Below are 6258 nucleotides of genomic sequence, written 5' to 3' on the forward strand. Positions count from 1 at the left end.
AAGGAATAGGTGTTTAATGAAAATGCTAATTAAGTTGGCTTGCCTAGCTCTCATTAAGTAGGCGCCATTCACGACTCCGAGGGTGGGAAATCCGGGTCGTGACAAGGTTGGTATCAAGAGCACTAGGTTACATAGGTCTCACAACTACGGACAAACTCGGGTAGAGTCTGAGGATCAGTACGAGACGTCTGTATTTATCCTCCAAAGGCTACAGAGTTAGGAAAACTTCACTTCTGTCTTTCTTGTCGTGCGAATCTGTTTCCCCAAATACTGATTGTCTTTCCACTCTGTTCTTTCGAAGATGGCGAGAACACATGCTTCCTCTTCTACTGCGCAGCAGCCCGAGCCCCCAGCAGCAGCTCCTACGAGGGGAGAAGGCGAGGCCGAGCCGTGCCAGAGGCCGAGGCCGGGGCAGAGCTCAGCCCAAGCAGCAGTCCCAGAGGTGGACGCCTATGTTGCAGCCCCAGCAGCTCCGGTGGCCCAGCTCAGGTCCCAGAGGGTTTCATAGCCACCCTAGTTCTTTAGGGACGCTCTGGTCAGATTTGGTAGGCTTTGTGGAGAGCGTCACTAGAGCGGGTTTGCTTCCAGTAGCACCAGGCCACCTTCTCAGGCTGGAGGAGGGGTCAGACTCCTGCTTGTACGTACTCCGGAGGCAGGTAGCTCCCCAGGCTCAGGTTCCAGTGGTTCAGCCAGCTGTGGGCGGTTCACCAGGTATTGTGACTCAGGCCGGCGATGGAGCGGCTATGTCCTCAGATGCTTTATGGAGGCTTGATAGTTCTCCAAAGTCTTTCACCACCACCTTAGCGGTGCTCCTACAGAGGACCCCCAGGACTTCTTATTCAGGCTGCCATGAAGATTCTCCGGACTATGGGTATTGTGGAGAACCAATGGGGTCGACTTCGCCACTTTTCGTCTAGCAGGATCCGCCAAGACTCGCGTGGAGAGACTAATTGTTTATCCAGACCAGCAGGGTCGCCATCACTGACTTGGGACCAGTTTGCAGAGTTGTTTTGGAGAAGTTTCTTCCCAGTCACTTAGCAGATGATCTTCGCAGGCAGTTTCCCGAAGCGCCTCCAGCAGGCCCACTATGACAATCACCCAGTATGAGACTCGGTTCATTGATTTGGCATGCCATGCTATTGTTATACTCCCCACAGAGCGAGAGAGGGTACGGAGGTTTATTAGGATTGATTCAGCTGATCCGTCTCTAGATGGCTGCGGGAGCTGGTAGCGAGTATTTCTTTCCAGGAGGCGGACATGCGGCCCGCAGAGTTGAGATGGCACTTGCACGGGGAGGTGGTCTGGGTCAGATAAGAGGCCCGTCATGCAGGTAGATTTAGTGGTACCTGCGTCTGGAGGTGGGGACTCTTATGGTAAGAGGCCATCCTCCGAGCCCTTTCAGTCCAGCCCTACAAGTCTCACATGGTAACAGGTGGTCGTGTGCTCTCAGCCGCAGTCTTCTGATCAGCAGCTCTTCAGTTCCCCATCAGCCCCATCAGCGCACCACCACTCCACTATTCTCAGCAGCCGAGGGCTTGTTACACGTGTGGCGACACGAGACATATTGCTAGGTACTGCCCTCGAGCTTCTGACAGCAGCTCTCAGCAGCAGGGTCCTCGTCCTATGATTTCAGGCATCAGGTGATCCACAGGCTCGGCCCAGCCAGCTAGAGGCGGTGGTAGAGCCATAGAGGTGGAGGTAAAGATCCTAGAGGTGGAGCTCGGACCGCCAGAGGTAAGGAGGCACCAAGCAGCTAAGCCCGATCATCCAGAGATTAAATGGTCAGGAGTGGGGGCCCCAGCCCGTGTTATGCTCTTTCACAGCTCAGCAGAGGCCTGAGTCTTCAGATGCGTTATTACAGGGTACTAATTCTGGGTCTGTGATAGGGATGCTTCAGTTGCTATTTGACCCTTGGTTACGTATTCATATGTGTCGTCCTATTTTGGCACCCTACCTGACTATGCCTAGTGTACATGCTTTGGTTCCGTATGTTCTCACCGTGTGTTGTCACTGGTCATTCCTTAATGTGGACCTCGGTTGTAATTTTCGGAAATTGTACTATCTCGATGAGTGGGTCTGATGCCGAGTTCAATGAGTCGGTTCTACTCGTTTTGTGGGTAGGTATTTGAGGGTCTTGAGACCCGTGTTGATTTATGCTCTTAGACATGGTGGATTTCGACGTTAATATTTTGGTGAATGGATTGGTTGTCCCCGTATCATGCTCTTGGACTGTCACGCCGAAGACCGTGACCCTGGCCTTGCCAGATTGACCCAGAAGGGGTGCCCAGTTCAGTATGTCGGAATTGAGTGTGGAGGCGAGTTTCAGAAGCTCAAAGACGGTTCTGACTAACGGCACCGAAATTGGTTTTGCCCACAGGCTGCAGGGCCTTATACAGTTTATTGTGATGCTTCCCTTATTTGGACTGTGGTGTACAGTATTGATGCAGGATGCAGAGTCATTGCTTATGCTTCGAAGGCAGTTGAAGATCCACGAGAAGAATTACCGGTTCATGATCTAAGAGTTGGCGGCCAAGTTCATGACTTGAAGATTTGGAGGCGATTACCTAATAATGGTGTGACGTGTGAAGGTGTTACACCGATCACAAGAGTCTTCAGTACTTGTTAAGCAGAAGGAGTTACTGACTGCATGGCAGGAGGTGGGTTTGGAGCTATTGAAGGATATGATGTTACTTATTTTTACACACCGGGGAGAGCGCATTGGTGGCCGATGTCATTCGAGTCAAGGAAGTGCGCCCAGCATGGGTTAGTCTTGCTTATGTTTCCAGGTCAGCAGAATGACCGCTTGCTTTGCATATTCAGGCTGCCTGGCCAACTCGATTGTGAGGTTGGACATTTCTGAGCCTAGTGGGAGTGTTAGCTTGGGTACGCGGTGGCGCGCTGTTCTTCATTTTTGGACGTAATCCGTGGGATCTGGCAGTTTGATAATCCCCATTTGTGTGTCCTGAGAAACACGTTGTCAGCGTGGGGGCCAACGAAGGGACCTTTAGATGTGATGATGGTGTTTTGAGGTTTGCTAGGGGGCGAGTTTGTGTGCCCATGTCGATGGTATTGAAGTTGATCTTAGCGGAGGGCCCATAGTTCTCGGTATTCTAGTTCACCCGGGCGCCGCGAAGATGTATCAGGACTTGCAGCAGCTATTATGGTGGCGTAGTATAAGAAGATAATTGTTGGCATATGTGGCTCGATGTTTGAACTGTCACAGGTTAAGTATGAGCATCAGAGGCCTGGTGGTTTGTTTCAGAGAATTGAGCTTCCCTGAGTGGAAGTGGGAGAGGATTACCACGGATTCGTTCTGGACTTCGATGACTCGGAAGAAGTTTGATGCTATTTGGGTCATTGTTGATAGGCTGACCAAGTCAGCGCATTTTTATTTCCTGTTGGCACAACTTATTCTCGAGAGGATTTAGCTGAGATCTAACATCCGAGAGATTGTTCGCCTTCATGGGATCGGTATCTAATAATTTCGTATTTTTTTCGGGGTAACGCAGTTTACCTCGCGCTTTTTGGAGAGCAGTTCAGGCAGGAGTTGGGCACCCCAGAGTTCTTGAAGCACAGCGTTTCATCCTCAGACGGACGCGGCCAGTCCGAGAAGGACTATTCAGATATTGGAGGATATGCTCCCGAGCCTGTGTCATTGATTTCGGGGCTCGTGGGACCAGTTTTTGTTGCTTAGCAGAGTTCGCCTACACAACAGCTACAGTCCGGCATTCAGATGGCTCCCTTAATGAGGCGTTGTAATGGTAGGCGATGTCGGTCTCCAGTCGATGGTTTGAGCCGGGGAGAGGCTCGGTTTATTGGGTACAGATTTTAGTTCAGGAGGCCTTAGATAAAGGTCAAGATCATTCAAGGAGAGGCTTCGTTCAGCTTGTCTAGGCAGAAGAAGTTTTATGTGACGCGTAGGTTCGACATGTAGCTTTCATGGTTGGTTGAGCCTGGGGTATTGCTCAGAGTGTCGCTATGAGGGCGCTGATGAGATTTGGGAAGAAGGGCAGCTTAGCCCTAGGTACATCGGCCCGTTTGAGATTCTTGATCGAGTGGGTGAGGTGGCTTATAAGACTAGCGTTGCACCTAGCTTATCAGGCTGTGGCATCCAGTCTTCCATGTATCCAATGCTTCGGAGGTATCACGGCGATCTACCCAACGTGTTAGATTTCAGTACTGTCCAGTTGACCAAGGACTTATCCTATGAGGAGGAAGTCGGTAGCTTTCTGGACGGCAGATTCGTCAGTTGAGATCCAAGAGTTTCCCTTCTGTTCGTGTTCAGTGGGAGAGGTCCAAGCCTCCTGAGGCATCGCTGGGAGTCCGAGTCTGAAATGAGGAGTCCGTTATCCCCATCTTTTGCCCGCGACCTCCGGTACTCCTTTCTTTTGTCCGTTTCGAGGACGAACGGTTGTTTTTAGAGGTGGGAGAATGTGACGAACCAAAGGGGTCATCACCTGTATTCCTACCGCCTCTGTAGCTTCTGAGGCCACTGGAAAACCTCACTTGGGGTTGGCCTCGACTTGTGTTTGCGGCAGTCCGAGCCGCGTAACCGGAAATTTTACATGTGAATTTGTGAGAAAAATAATAAAAATTTAATGTTTTTAAATTGATCGAGTTTGACTTTGGTCAACGTTTTGGACAAACGCGACCCGGACTCGTGGTTCGACAGTCCAGGAGGTCCGTAGGAAACTTTGGGACTGGGTGTGTGGCCCGGAAATCAAAAATTTCCGAGGTTCCAATCCGACGAAATGAAATTATTGGTGTGAAATTGTTTTCTGAAATAATTAAGAATTTGAGCGTTATTTGTTTTAGAAGACTGTGCTGTTGGGCTCGTATTTTGGTTCCAAAACACCCGCACAAGCCTTAAATATGAGTTAAGCAAATGCTGTGAATTTGTTTGCGGTTAGATTTGGACGTCAATTTGAGCGTGTTTTGACTAGCAACAGTAAAATTTGATGTTTCATGGGAAATTGGAAGAAAATCATGGGTCTTGAGGCTAATTCGATGTTGTTTTGGCGATTTGATGCACGCGATGAAGTCCGTAAGGATGTTTTTGGAGTTGTGTGTATGTTGGGTTTGGAGCCCGCCGAGGGCTCGGGTGAGTTTTGAGTGGGTCCGCGGGAGGGTTTTAGACTTAAAAGCATCAAAAATTGCAGGTCAGGTGTTGCAGCCCCAAGCGGCCGCGATCATTTCTGCGCGGTCCGCGCTGAAAACCGCGCGGCCGCGGTGCATTTCTGCGCCGGTCCGCGTGGCTAGGTTCAGAGGGCCAGTGAACTCTAGGTCAACAGTGGCGCCGCGCACCAACATCAGTGCGGTCCGCGCTGGAATAGGTTCAGAGAGTCGTTTTCGCCTCCCTTCCTCGGCGGCGCGGGACATTGTTGCGCCGGTCCGCGCCAGTTCCCTTCAGAAAGTAAATAAATCTTCAGAATTTTCATCATTGTGACTTTTTCAAACCAGAACATAAGAGGATTTTCCCCAAGACCGATTCTTCTCCTTCATAAAAACCGATGGTAAAGTGAATTTCTAACTTAATTTTCCCTTGCTTCTTAAACATCTTTAAAACATAATTTCAACTTCAAACAAAGATTTTAATGGGGGAAATTTGAATAATTTAGGGTAAGACTAGGTTTCAAAATTTGGGGTTTTGGACTCAAATTTGAGGTCGCGATTCAAAATAACTTATATGTCTGAGTTCATGGGGGGATGGGTAGTTCGGGTTTTTGGTTCGAACCTCGGGTTTTGCCACGTGGGCCCGGGGGCATTTTGGGATTTTTGAACAAGCTTTGGTGAAATTCACTTTTCAATGCCATCAAATTTAATTAGATTAGCTTTGTCGATACACTCAAGTATTTGTGACTAGATTCGAAGCGGTTTGTGGTGAAATTCGAAAGGGTAAGCGATACAGAGGCTTGGAAGTTGAGTTGGGCATCGAGGTAAGTGTTTATCTAACTTTGGTTTGAGGGAATAGGTTTAGAGTATTATTTGCTAATTGCTAATGTAGAGTACGGTGTAATAGGCACGGTGACCGAGTATCTATACACCGGTGTCTAGCATGACCGTGAGTCCTTGCTTTTGTGCTTATTCGGGATTCTGTAGTGACTCCTTCTTGTTTAATTGAAATGGACTCGATATAATGTGAACAAATATGAAGAAGGAAAAAAATTGAATGTAACTCCTTGGAGTGTTGGGCTGCGAAATAAATGACACGATTAAGACGTAAGAAATGAACGAAAGAGGAAGAGTTGTAATTACTCT

This window comes from Nicotiana attenuata, unplaced genomic scaffold (assembly GCF_001879085.1).
Source record: "Nicotiana attenuata strain UT unplaced genomic scaffold, NIATTr2, whole genome shotgun sequence".
Lineage (NCBI taxonomy): Eukaryota > Viridiplantae > Streptophyta > Magnoliopsida > Solanales > Solanaceae > Nicotiana > Nicotiana attenuata.